Raw genomic sequence first — 11,506 nt, 5'->3', positions numbered from 1 at the left:
AGGCATCTTGAACAAGATGTAGTCCTCTCCTAGTTGGAAAACAATTTCTCCCTTTGCCACATTAATCAAGGCATTGGTAGTGGTTAGGAAAGGTCTTCCAAGAATGATGGATTCATCCTCATCCTCCCTAGTATCTAAGGCTATGAAGCTTGTAGAGATGTAATGGTCTTCAACCTTTACCAAGACATCCTCTACGAAGCCATATAGCTTCTTCATTGACTTGTCTGCCATCTATAGTAAGATATTTGTAGCTTGTACCTCAAAGATTCACAGCTTCTTGGTGCACGAAATTGTGATCCATTCTTTTCACAACTCAAACAGTCCCCGGTAATGGCTCCAAAAACTTGGTGCTCAATACCATGGTCTAAATATAATTTCATAACTTCGCACAACTAACCAGCAAGTGCACTGGGTCGTCCAAGTAATAAACCTTACGCGAGTAAGGGTCGATCCCACGGAGATTGTTGGTATGAAGGAAGCTATGGTCATCTTGTAAATCTCAATCAGGCAGATTCAAATGGTTATGGATGATATATGAATAAAACGTAAAATAAAGATAGAGATACTTATGTAATTCATTGGTGAGAATTTCAGATAAGTGTATGGAGATGCTCAGTCCCTTCCGTCTATCTGCTTTCCTACTGTCTTCATCTAATCCTTCTTACTCCTTTCTATGGCAAGCTGTATGTTGGGCATCACCGTTGTCAGTGGCTACAATCCCGTCCTCTCAGTGAAAATGTTCAACGCACCCTGTCACGGCACGGCTAATCATCTGTCGGTTCTCAATCAGGTTGGAATAGAATCCATTGATTCTTTTGCGTCTGTCACTAATGCCCAGCCTTCAGGAGTTTGAAGCTCGTCACAGTCATTCAATCATTGAATCCTACTCAGAATACCACAGACAAGGTTTAGACCTTCCGGATTCTCTTGAATGCCACCATCAATTCTAGCTTATACCACGAAGATTCTAGTTAAGAAATCCAAGAGATATCCACTCAATCTAAGGTAGAACGGAGGTGGTTGTCAGGCACACGTTCATAGGTGAGAATGATGATGAGTGTCACGGATCATCACATTCATCAAGTTGAGGAACAAGTGATATCTTAGAACAAGAACAAGCTGAATTGAATAGAAGAACAATAGTAATTGCATTAATACTCGAGGTACAGCAGAGCTCCACACCTTAATCTATGGTGTGTAGAAACTTCACCGTTGAAAATACATAAGAACAAGGTCTAGGCATGGCCGAATGGCCAGCCCCATGATCTAAGATAGCATAAGACTACTCAAAGATAGCTACCAAGATGAGAATACAATAGTAAAAGGTCCTATTTGTAGAGAACTAGTAGCCTAGGGTTTACAGAGATGAGTAAATGACATAAAAATCCACTTCCGGGCCCACTTGGTGTGTGCTTGGGCTGAGCATTGAAGCTTTCATGTGTAGAGACTTTTCTTGGAGTTAAACGCCAGCTTTTGTGCCAGTTTGGGCGTTTAACTCCCATTCTTGTGCCAATTCCGGCGTTTAACGCCGGGCAGTTTTGAGCTAATTTGGAACGCCAGTTTAGGCCATCAAATCTCGGGCAAAGTATGGACTATTATACATTGCTGGAAATCCCAGGATGTCTACTTTCCAACACCATTGAGAACGTGCCAATTGGGCTTCTGTAGCTCCAGAAAATTCACTTCGAGTGCAGGGAGGTCAGAATCCAACAGCATCTACAGTCCTTTTCAGCCTCTGAATCAGATTTTTGCTCAGGTCCCTCAATTTCAGCCAAAAAATACCTGAAATCACAGAAAAACACACAACTCATAGTAAAGTCCATAAAAGTGAATTTTAACTAAAAACTAATAAAAATATAATAAAAACTAACTAAAACATACTAAAAACAATGCTAAAAAGCGTATAAATTATTCGCTCATCACAACACCAAACTTAAATTGTTGCTTGTCCCCAAGCAACTGAAAACCAAATAGGATAAAAAGAAGAGAATATGCAATGAATTCCAAAAACATCTATGAAGATCAGTATTAATTAAATGAGCGGGGCTTTTAGCTTTTTGCCTCTGAACAGTTTTGGCATCTCACTCTATCCTTTGAAATTCAGAATGATTGGCTTCTATAGGAACTCAGAATCCAGATAGTGTTATTGATTCTCCTAGTTAAGTATGATGATTCTTGAACACAGCTACTTTATGAGTCTTGGCCGTGGCCCAAAGCACTCTGTCTTCCAGTATTACCATCGGATACATACATGCCACAGACACATAATTGGGTGAACCTTTTCAGATTGTGACTCAGCTTTGCTAGAGTCCCCAATTAGAGGTGTCCAGGGTTCTTAAGCACACTCTTTTTGCCTTGGATCACAACTTCATTATTATTTTTTTCCTTTTTTTTCTCTCTTTTTTTTTCGTTTTCTCTTTTCTCTCTTTTTTCTTTTTTTTTTTTTGAATATTCACTGCTTTTTCTTGCTTCAAGAATCATTTTTATGATTTTTCAGATCCTCAGTAACATGTCTCCTTTTTCATCTTTCTTTCAAGAGCCAACATTCATGAACAACAAATTCAAAAGACATATGCACTGTTTAAGCATACATTCAGAAAACAAAAGTATTGCCACCACATCAAAATAATTAATATGTTATAAAATTCAAAATTCATGCAATTCTTCTCTTTTTCAATTAAGAACATTTTTCATTCAAGAAAGGTGATGGATTCATAGGACATTCATAACTTTAAGGCATAGACACTAAGACACTAATGATCATAAGACACAAACATAGATAAACATAAGCATGAAAATTAAAAAAACAGAAAGTAAAGAACAAGGAAATTAAAGAACGGGTCCACCTTAGTGATGGCGGCTTGTTCTTCCTCTTGAAGATCTTATGGAGTGCTTGAGCTTCTCAATGTCTCTTCCTTGTCTTTGTTGCTCCTCTCTCATGATTCTTTGATCTTCTCTAATTTCATGGAGGAGAATGGAATGTTCTTGGTGCTCCACCCTTAGTTGTCCCATGTTGGAACTCAATTCTCCTAGGAAGGTGTTGATTTGCTCCCAATAGTTTTGTGGAAGAAAGTGTATCCCTTGAGGCATCTCAGGGATTTCATGATGAGTGGGATCTCTTGTTTGCTCCATCCTTTTCTTAGTGATGGGCTTGTCCTCATCAATGAGGATGTCTCCCTCTATGTCAACTCCAACTGAATAACAGAGGTGACAAATGAGATGAGGAAAGGCTAACCTTGCCAAGGTAGAGGACTTGTTCGCCACCTTATAAAGTTCTTGGGCTATAACCTCATGAACTTCTACTTCCTCTCCAATCATGATGCTATGAATCATGAAGGCCCGGTCTATAGTAACTTTGGACCGGTTGCTAGTGGGAATGATTGACCGTTGGATAAACTCCAACCATCCCCTAGCCACGGGCTTGAGGTTTTGCCTTCTCAGTTGAACCGGCTTCCCTCTTGAATCTCTCTTCCATTGGGCGCCCTCTTCACAAATGTCTGTGAGGACTTGGTCCAACCTTTGATCAAAGTTGACCCTTCTAGTGTAAGGGTGTTCATCTCCTTGCATCATGGGCAAGTTGAATGCCAACCTTACATTTTTCGGACTAAAATCTAAGCATTTCCCCCGAACCATTGTAAGCCAATTCTTTGGGTTCGGGTTCACGCTTTGATCATGGTTCTTGGTGATCCATGCTTTGGCATAGAACTCTTGAACCATTAAGATTTCGACTTGTTGAATGGGGTTGGTAAGAACTTCCCAACCTCTTCTTCGAATCTCATGTCGGATCTCCGGATATTCACTCTTTTTGAGTTTGAAAGGACCTCGGGGATCACCTTCTTCAAGGCCACAACTTCATAGAAGTGGTCTTGATGCACCATTGAGATGAATCTCTCCATCTCCCATGACTCGGAAGTAGAAGCTTTTGCCTTCCCTTTCCTCTTTCTAGAGGTTTCTCCGGCCTTAGGTGCCATAAATGGTTATGGAAAAACAAAAAGCAATGCTTTTACCACACCAAACTTAGAAGGTTTGCTCGTCCTCGAGCAAAAGAAGAAAGAAGAGAGTAGAAGAAGAAGAAATAGAGGAGATTGAGATGGCTTTGTGGTTTGGCCAAAGGGGGAGAAGTAGTATTTAGGTTGTGTGAAAATGAAGGAGTGAAGATGGGTTTATATAGGGGTAGAGAGAGGGGTAGGGTTCGGTTATGAATGGGTGGGTTTGGGAGGGAAAGTGGTTTGAATTTGAATGGTGAGGTAGGTGGGATTTTATGAAGGATGGATGTGAGTGGTGAAGAGAATAGTGGGATTTGATAGGTGATGGGTTTTTGGGGAAGAGTGGTTGAGGTGATTGGTGAATGGGTGAAGAAGAGAGAGTGGTGCGGTAGGTGGGGATCCTGTGGGGTCCACAGATCCTAAGGTGTCAAGGAAAATTCATCCCTGCACCAAGTGGCGAGCAAAAAATGCTCTCTATGCCAATTCTGGCGTTAAACGCCGGGCTGGTGCCCATTTCTGGCGTTTAACGCCAGCTTTTTGCCCTTTCCTGGCGTTTAACGCCAGTCTGGTGCCCCTTTCTGGCGTTAAACGCCCAGAATGGTGCCAGACTGGGCGTTAAACGCCCATTTGCTGCCCTTACTGGCGTTTAAACGCCAGCAAGATCTTCCTCCAGGGTGTGCTGTTTTTCTTTCTGTTTTTGTTTTTTCAATTGATTTTGTGACTTCCCATGATCATCAACCTATAGAAAACATAAAATAACAAAGGAAAATAGATTAAATATAACATTGGGTTACCTCCCAACAAGCGCTTCTTTAATGTCAGTAGCTTGACAGTGGGCTCTCATGGAGCCTCACAGATACTCAGAGCAATGTTGGAACCTCCCAACACCAAACTTAGAGTTTGAATGTGGGGGTTCAACACCAAACTTAGAAGTTGGTTGTGGCCTCCCAACACCAAACTTAGAGTTTGGCTGTGGGGCTCTGTTTGGCTCTGTTTTGAGAGAAGCTCTTCATGCTTCCTCTCTATGGTAAAAGAAGGATATCCTTGAGCCTTAAACACAAAGGATTCTTCATTCACTTGAATGATCAATTCTCCTCTGTCAACATCAATCACAGCCTTTGCTGTGGCTAGGAAGGGTCTGCCAAGGATGATGGATTCATCCATGCACTTTCCAGTTCCTAGGACTATGAAATCAGTAGGGATGTAATGGTCTTCAACCTTTACCAAAACATCCTCTACAAGTCCATAAGCTTGTTTTCTTGAATTGTCTGCCATCTCTAGTGAGATTCTTGCAGCTTGCACCTCAAAGATCCCTAGCTTCTCCATTACAGAGAGATGCATAAGGTTTATACTTGACCCTAGGTCACACAGAGCCTTTTTAAAGGTCATGGTGCCTATGGTACAAGGTATTGAAAACTTCCCAGGATCATGTCTCTTTTGAGGTAATTTCTGCCTAGACAAGTCATCCAGTTCTTTGGTGAGCAAAGGAGGTTCATCCTCCCAAGTCTCATTACCAAAAAACTTGTTATTTAGCTTCATGATTGCTCCAAGGTATTTAGCAACTTGCTCTTCAGTGACATACTCATCCTCTTCAGAGAAAGAATACTCATCAGAGCTCATGAATGGCAGAAGTAAATCCAATAGAATCTCTATGTTCTCAGTGTGAGCCTCAGATTCCCATGGTTCCTCATTAGGGAACTCATTGGAAGCCAGTGGACGTCCATTGAGGTCTTCCTCAATGGCGTTCACTGCCTCTTCCTCCTCTCCTAGTTCAGCCATGTTAATCATGTTAATGGCCTTGCATTCTCCTTTTGGATTCTCTTTTGTATTGCTTGGAAGAGTACTAGGAGGGAGTTCAGTAACTTTCTTACTCAGCTGACCCACTTGTGCCTCCAAATTCCTAATGGAGGACCTTGTTTCAGTCATGAAACTTTGAGTGGTTTTGATTAGATCAGAGACCATGGTTGCTAAGTCAGAGTGGTTCTGCTTAGAATTCTCTGTTTGTTGCTGAGAAGATGATGGAAATGGCTTGCCATTGCTAAACATGTTTCTTCCACCATTATTGTTGTTGAAACCTTGTTGAGGTCTCTGTTGATCCTTCCATGAGAGATTTGGATGATTTCTCCATGAAGAATTATAGGTGTTTCCATAGGGTTCTCCCATGTAATTCACCTCTTCCATTGAAGGGTTCTCAGGATCATAAGCTTCTTCTTCAGATGAAGCGTCCTTAGTACTGCCTGGTGCAGCTTGCATTCCAGACAGACTTTGAGAAATCAAATTAACTTGCTGAGTCAATATTTTGTTCTGAGCCAGTATGGCATTCAGAGTGTCAATCTCAAGAATTCCTTTCTTCTGATTCGTCCCATTGTTCACAGGATTCCTTTCAGAAGTGTACATGAATTGGTTATTTGCAACCATTTCAATTAGTTCTTCAGCTTCTGCAGGCGTCTTCTTCAGATGAAGAGATCCTCCAGCAGAGCTATCCAATGACATCTTGGACAGTTCAAAAAAACCATCATAGAAGATACCTGTGATGCTCCATTTAGAAAGCATGTCAGAAGGACACTTTCTGATTAATTGTTTGTATCTTTCCCAAGCTTCATAGAGGGATTCTCCTTCCTTCTGTCTGAAGGTTTGGACTTCCACTCTAAGCTTACTCAATTTTTGAGGCGGAAAGAACTTTGCCAAGAAGGCATTGACTAGCTTTTTCCAAGAGTTCAGGCTTTCTTTAGGTTGTGAGTCCAACCATATCCTAGCTCTATCTCTTACAGCAAAAGGGAATAGCATAAGTTTGTAGACCTCAGGGTCAACCCCATTAGTCTTGACAGTGTCACAGATTTGCAAGAATTCAGCTAAAAACTGATGAGGATCTTCCAATGGAAGTCCATGGAACTTGCAATTCTGTTGCATTAGAGAAACTAATTGAGGCTTAAGCTCAAAGTTGTTTGCTCCAATGGCAGGGATAGAGATGCTTCTCCCATAGAAGTCGGGAGTAGGTGCAATAAAGTCACCCAGCACCTTCCTTGCATTGTTGGCATTGTTGTTGTTTTCAGCTGCCAAGGGTTCTTCTTCTTTGAAGATTTCTGTTAGATCCTCTATAGAGAGTTGTGCCTTAGCTTCTCTTAGCTTTCGCTTCAAGGTCCTTTCAGGTTCAGGATTAGCCTCAACAAGAATGCTTTTGTCTTTGCTCCTGCTCATATGAAAGAGAAGAGAACAAGAAAATATGGAATCCTCTATGTCACAGTATAGAGATTCCTTGAGGTGTCAGAGGAAAAGAAAAATAGAAGGAAGAGGTAGAAAATTCGAACTTATCAAGGAAAGATGGAGTTCGAATTGTGCATTGAGGAGTAGTGTTAGTCCATAAATAGAAGGATGTGAGAAGAGGGGAAGAAATTTTTGGAAATAAATTAAAAATATTTTAAAAACATTTTGAAAAATACTAATTGATTTTCGAAAACTAAGAGTGGAAAAGAAATCAAGTGATTTTTGAAAAAGATTTTGAAATTAGAAATCAAAAAGATATGATTGAAAACTATTTTGAAAAAGATGTGATTAAAAAGATATGATTGAAAAGTTATGGTTTTAAAAAGATATAATTGAGAAGATATGATTTGAAAAATAATTTAAAAAAGATTTGATTTTGAAAATTAATGACTTGGCTAACAAGAAAAGATATGATTCAAACATTTAACCTTTCTCAACAGAAAAGGCAACATACTTGAAATGTTGAATCAAATCATTAACTGATAGCAAGTATTTTTGAAAATGGAAAGAAATTGATTTTGAAAACTTTTGAAAACTTGAAAAAAATTTGAATTAAAAAAAACAGAGTCTTCCCTCTTGTGCCATCCTGGCGTTAAATGCCCAAAATGGTGCACATTCTGGCGTTATAACGCCCAAAGCTCTACCCTTTTGGGCGTTAAACGCCCAGCCAGGCACCCTGGTGTCACCGTTGTCAATGGCTACTTCCCATCCTCTCAGTGAAAATGGTCCAAATGCTCTATCACAGCACGACTAATCATCTGTCGGTTCTCGATCATGTTGGAATAGAATCCAGTGATTCTTTTGCGTCTGTTATTACGCCCAACACTCGCGAGTTTGAAGCTCGTCACAGTCATCCCATCTCAGATCCTACTCGGAATACTACAGACAAGGTTTAGACTTTCTGGATCTTAGGAATGGCTGCCAATAATTCTAGCTTATAGCACGAAGACTCCGATCTTTCGGAATGGAGGCTAAGATAATACAAAAATACCCAATAAACAAAAAATAAACATAATTCCTCTGAAGCTTTGTCGTCCATATCTTGAAAAGGAATAACCTGTAGGGGAGTGAGAACGTCATCCTCGCTTGTTCTCACTATAGGGTTACAAAAATTGCTATAACAAGATACGTAAAAAAATAAATTTATTCTTAGAGTACAGTGATCATTGCTCGTCTTATGAGTCTTTCCAAAAACCTTGGGTACACATTAGAAATCCAGAAAATCCCTTTTTTGAAGACTAGGTAAATTTCTCAAATGATTTAAAACAAAACCCTTTTCCTTTCTTGTAAAATCTGAAAAGTTTTTCCTAGACAGTATGAATGACCAACAAGTCCCAAACATAGGTTCAATTAAGTATATGATGTAAGAGTTTGATTTTTCATACTTTTCTAGACCATAACCATGAAAGCAGTTACCTACGTGGTATAAATGACGATCCCATTCCAAGCATAGGTTCATTAAGTCTATGCTGAACCGGTCAGATACTTTATACAAAACTAGAACTCAATATACCAATCTCGGTCTCAAGCCCATCTAATCCAACACGCCCCCCAGCCCAAACAACTCAATCATCAACCAATTCATCACAAACCAACTAATCAAACACAATCACAAATAATGTAGTTCAAACATAATCAATAGCAATTACATCAATTATAGCAGTTAGCAATTAACATAAGTATTCACATAGGCAAACTAATTACAATGTGCACACCTAAACAATGTCACATAAATGTAAATGATGAATGTCTGCCCTACTGGCAGTGATATCACATTATCAGTTCAACTGCGAACTCGACACATCCCCATGGAGATGTTGCCCTTCGAATTCATGGTGTGGGAACCCCCGAGATATAATGCTCGAATCACTATCCAGGGTTTTGCTCCTGTACACTCTGATGATCCGAAGGGATGCAAGCGGGATCTATTGCCACCGACCTCACATCTAAGCGCAAGCGGGACGAACTGCCGCCCTTACACCGCCGCCGCTACCTCGACAGGCGAGATCCAACCACAACCCCTGCCGGGTGCATAGCGTCTCTGGTGCACGAAATTGTGATCATCAACAATGGCACCAAAAACTTGGTAGTGCTCTCAAACGTGAATCACACTTTGTCACAACTTCGCACAACTAACCAGCAAGTACACTGGGTCGTCCAAGTAATAAACCTTACGTGAGTAAGGGTCGATCCCACGGAGATTGTTGGTATGAAGCAAGCTATGGTCATCTTGTAAATCTCAGTTAGGCAGATAATAAATGGTTATGGAGTTTTCGAAAATAATAATAAATAACGCATAAAATAAAGATAGAGATACTTATGTAATTCATTGATGAGACTTTCAGATAAGTGTATGGAGATGCTTGTCCCTTCTGAATCTCTACTTTCCTACTGCTTTCATCCAATCCTTCATACTCCTTTCCATGGCAAGCTGTATGTAGGGCATCACCGTTGTCAATGGCTACTTTCCATCCTCTCAGTGAAAGTGGTCCCAATGCTCTGTCACAGCACGGCTAATCATCTGTCGGTTTTCGATCATGTCGGAATAGAATCCATTGATTCTTTTACGTTTGTCATCACGCCCAATAATCATGAGTTTGAAGCTCGTCACAGCTATTCAATCCCTGAATCCTACTCAGAATACCACAGACAAGGTTTAGACTTTCCAGATCCTCAAGAGTGGCCGCCATAGGGTTCTAACTTATACCACGAAGATTTTGGTTAGGGAATCCAAGAGATACTCTTTCGTTCTAAGGTAGAACGGAAGTGGTTGTCAATCACACGTTCATAAGTGAGAATGATGATGAGTGTCACGGATCATCACATTCATCATGTTGAAGTGCAACGAATATCTTAGAGTAAGAATAAGCCGAATTGAATAGAAAACTGTAGTAATTGCATTAAAACTCGAGGTACAGTAGAGCTCTACACCCTTAATATATGGTGTGTAAAAACTCCACCGTTGAAAATACATAAGTGATCAAGGTTTAGGCATGGCCGAATGGCCAGCCCCCAAAGTCTAAGAACTAAACGTTCAAAGATGGATGCTAAGATAAAAGACGAAACCAAGATGTCTAATACAATAGTAAAATGTCCTATTTATACTAGACTAGCTACTAGGGTTTACAAAAATAAGTAATTAATGCAGAAATCTACTTCCGGGGCCCACTTGGTGTGTGCTTGGGCTGAGCTTGAGCTTTACATGTGCAAAGGCTTCTCTTGGAGTTAAACGCCAAGTTGTAACATGTTTTTGGCGTTTAACTCTAGTTTATGACGTGTTTCTAGCGTTTGACTCCAAAATGCAGCATGGAACTGGCGTTGTCATCTAAGCTCGAATAAAGTATGGACTATTATATTTCTGAAAAGCTCTGGATGTCTACTTTCCAACGTCATTAAAAGCGCGCCATTTGGAGTTCTGTAGCTCCAGAAAATCCATTTCGAATGCAGGGAGGTCAGAATCCAACAGCATTAGCAGTCTTTTGTCAGCCTTTTATCAGAGTTTTGCTCAGGTCCATCAATTTCAGCCAGAAAATACCTGAAATCACAGAAAAACATACAAACTCATAGTAAAGTTCAGAAATGTGAATTTTGCATGAAAACTAATGAAAATATACCTAAAAGTAGCTAGATCCTACTAAAAACTACCTAAAAACAATGCCAAAAGGCGTATAAATTATCCGCTCATCACAACACCAAACTTAAATTGTTGCTTGTCCCTAAGAAACTTGAAAATCAAATAGGATAAAAAGAAGAGAATATACTATAAATCCCAAAATATCAATGAATATTAATTCTAATTAGATAAGCGGGACTTGTAGCTTTTTGCTTATGAACAGTTTTGGCATCTCACTTTTTCCTTTGAAGTTCAGAATGATTGGCTTCTATAGGAACTCAGAGTTCAGATAGTGTTAATTGATTCTCCTAGTTAAGTATGTTGATTCTTGAACACAGCTACTTTTATGAGTCTTGGCCGTGGCCCTAAGCACTTTGTTTTCCAGTATTACCACCGGATACATAAATGCCACAGACATATGACTAGGTGAACCTTTTCAGATTGTGACTCAGCTTTGCTAAAGTCCCCAGCTAGAGGTGTCCAGAGCTCTTAAGCACACTCTTTTTGCTTTGGATCACGAATTTAACCACTCAGTCTCAAGCTTTTCACTTGGACCTGCATGCCACAAGCACATGGTTAGGGACAACTTGATTTAGCCGCTTAGGCCTAGATTTTATTTCCTTGGGCCCTCCTATCCATTGAT

The 11,506-nt window shown here is 40.1% G+C and overlaps 1 non-coding gene across 1 annotated transcript; it reads left to right on the top strand.

Annotated features, from left to right (window-relative positions):
- The first annotated feature begins 6,533 nt into the window (after positions 1 to 6,533).
- On the top strand, positions 6,534 to 6,641 carry LOC130942702 (small nucleolar RNA R71). The gene has a single exon (XR_009071263.1). It is a non-coding gene; the product is annotated as a small nucleolar RNA R71 (small nucleolar RNA).
- The last annotated feature ends 4,865 nt before the right edge of the window (positions 6,642 to 11,506 follow it).

Source organism: Arachis stenosperma, chromosome 7 (genome assembly GCF_014773155.1).
Source record: "Arachis stenosperma cultivar V10309 chromosome 7, arast.V10309.gnm1.PFL2, whole genome shotgun sequence".
NCBI classification, from domain to species: Eukaryota; Viridiplantae; Streptophyta; class Magnoliopsida; order Fabales; family Fabaceae; genus Arachis; species Arachis stenosperma.
Note: the sequence above shows the minus strand (reverse complement) of the source record. Positions and strands in the feature narration are given on the sequence as shown.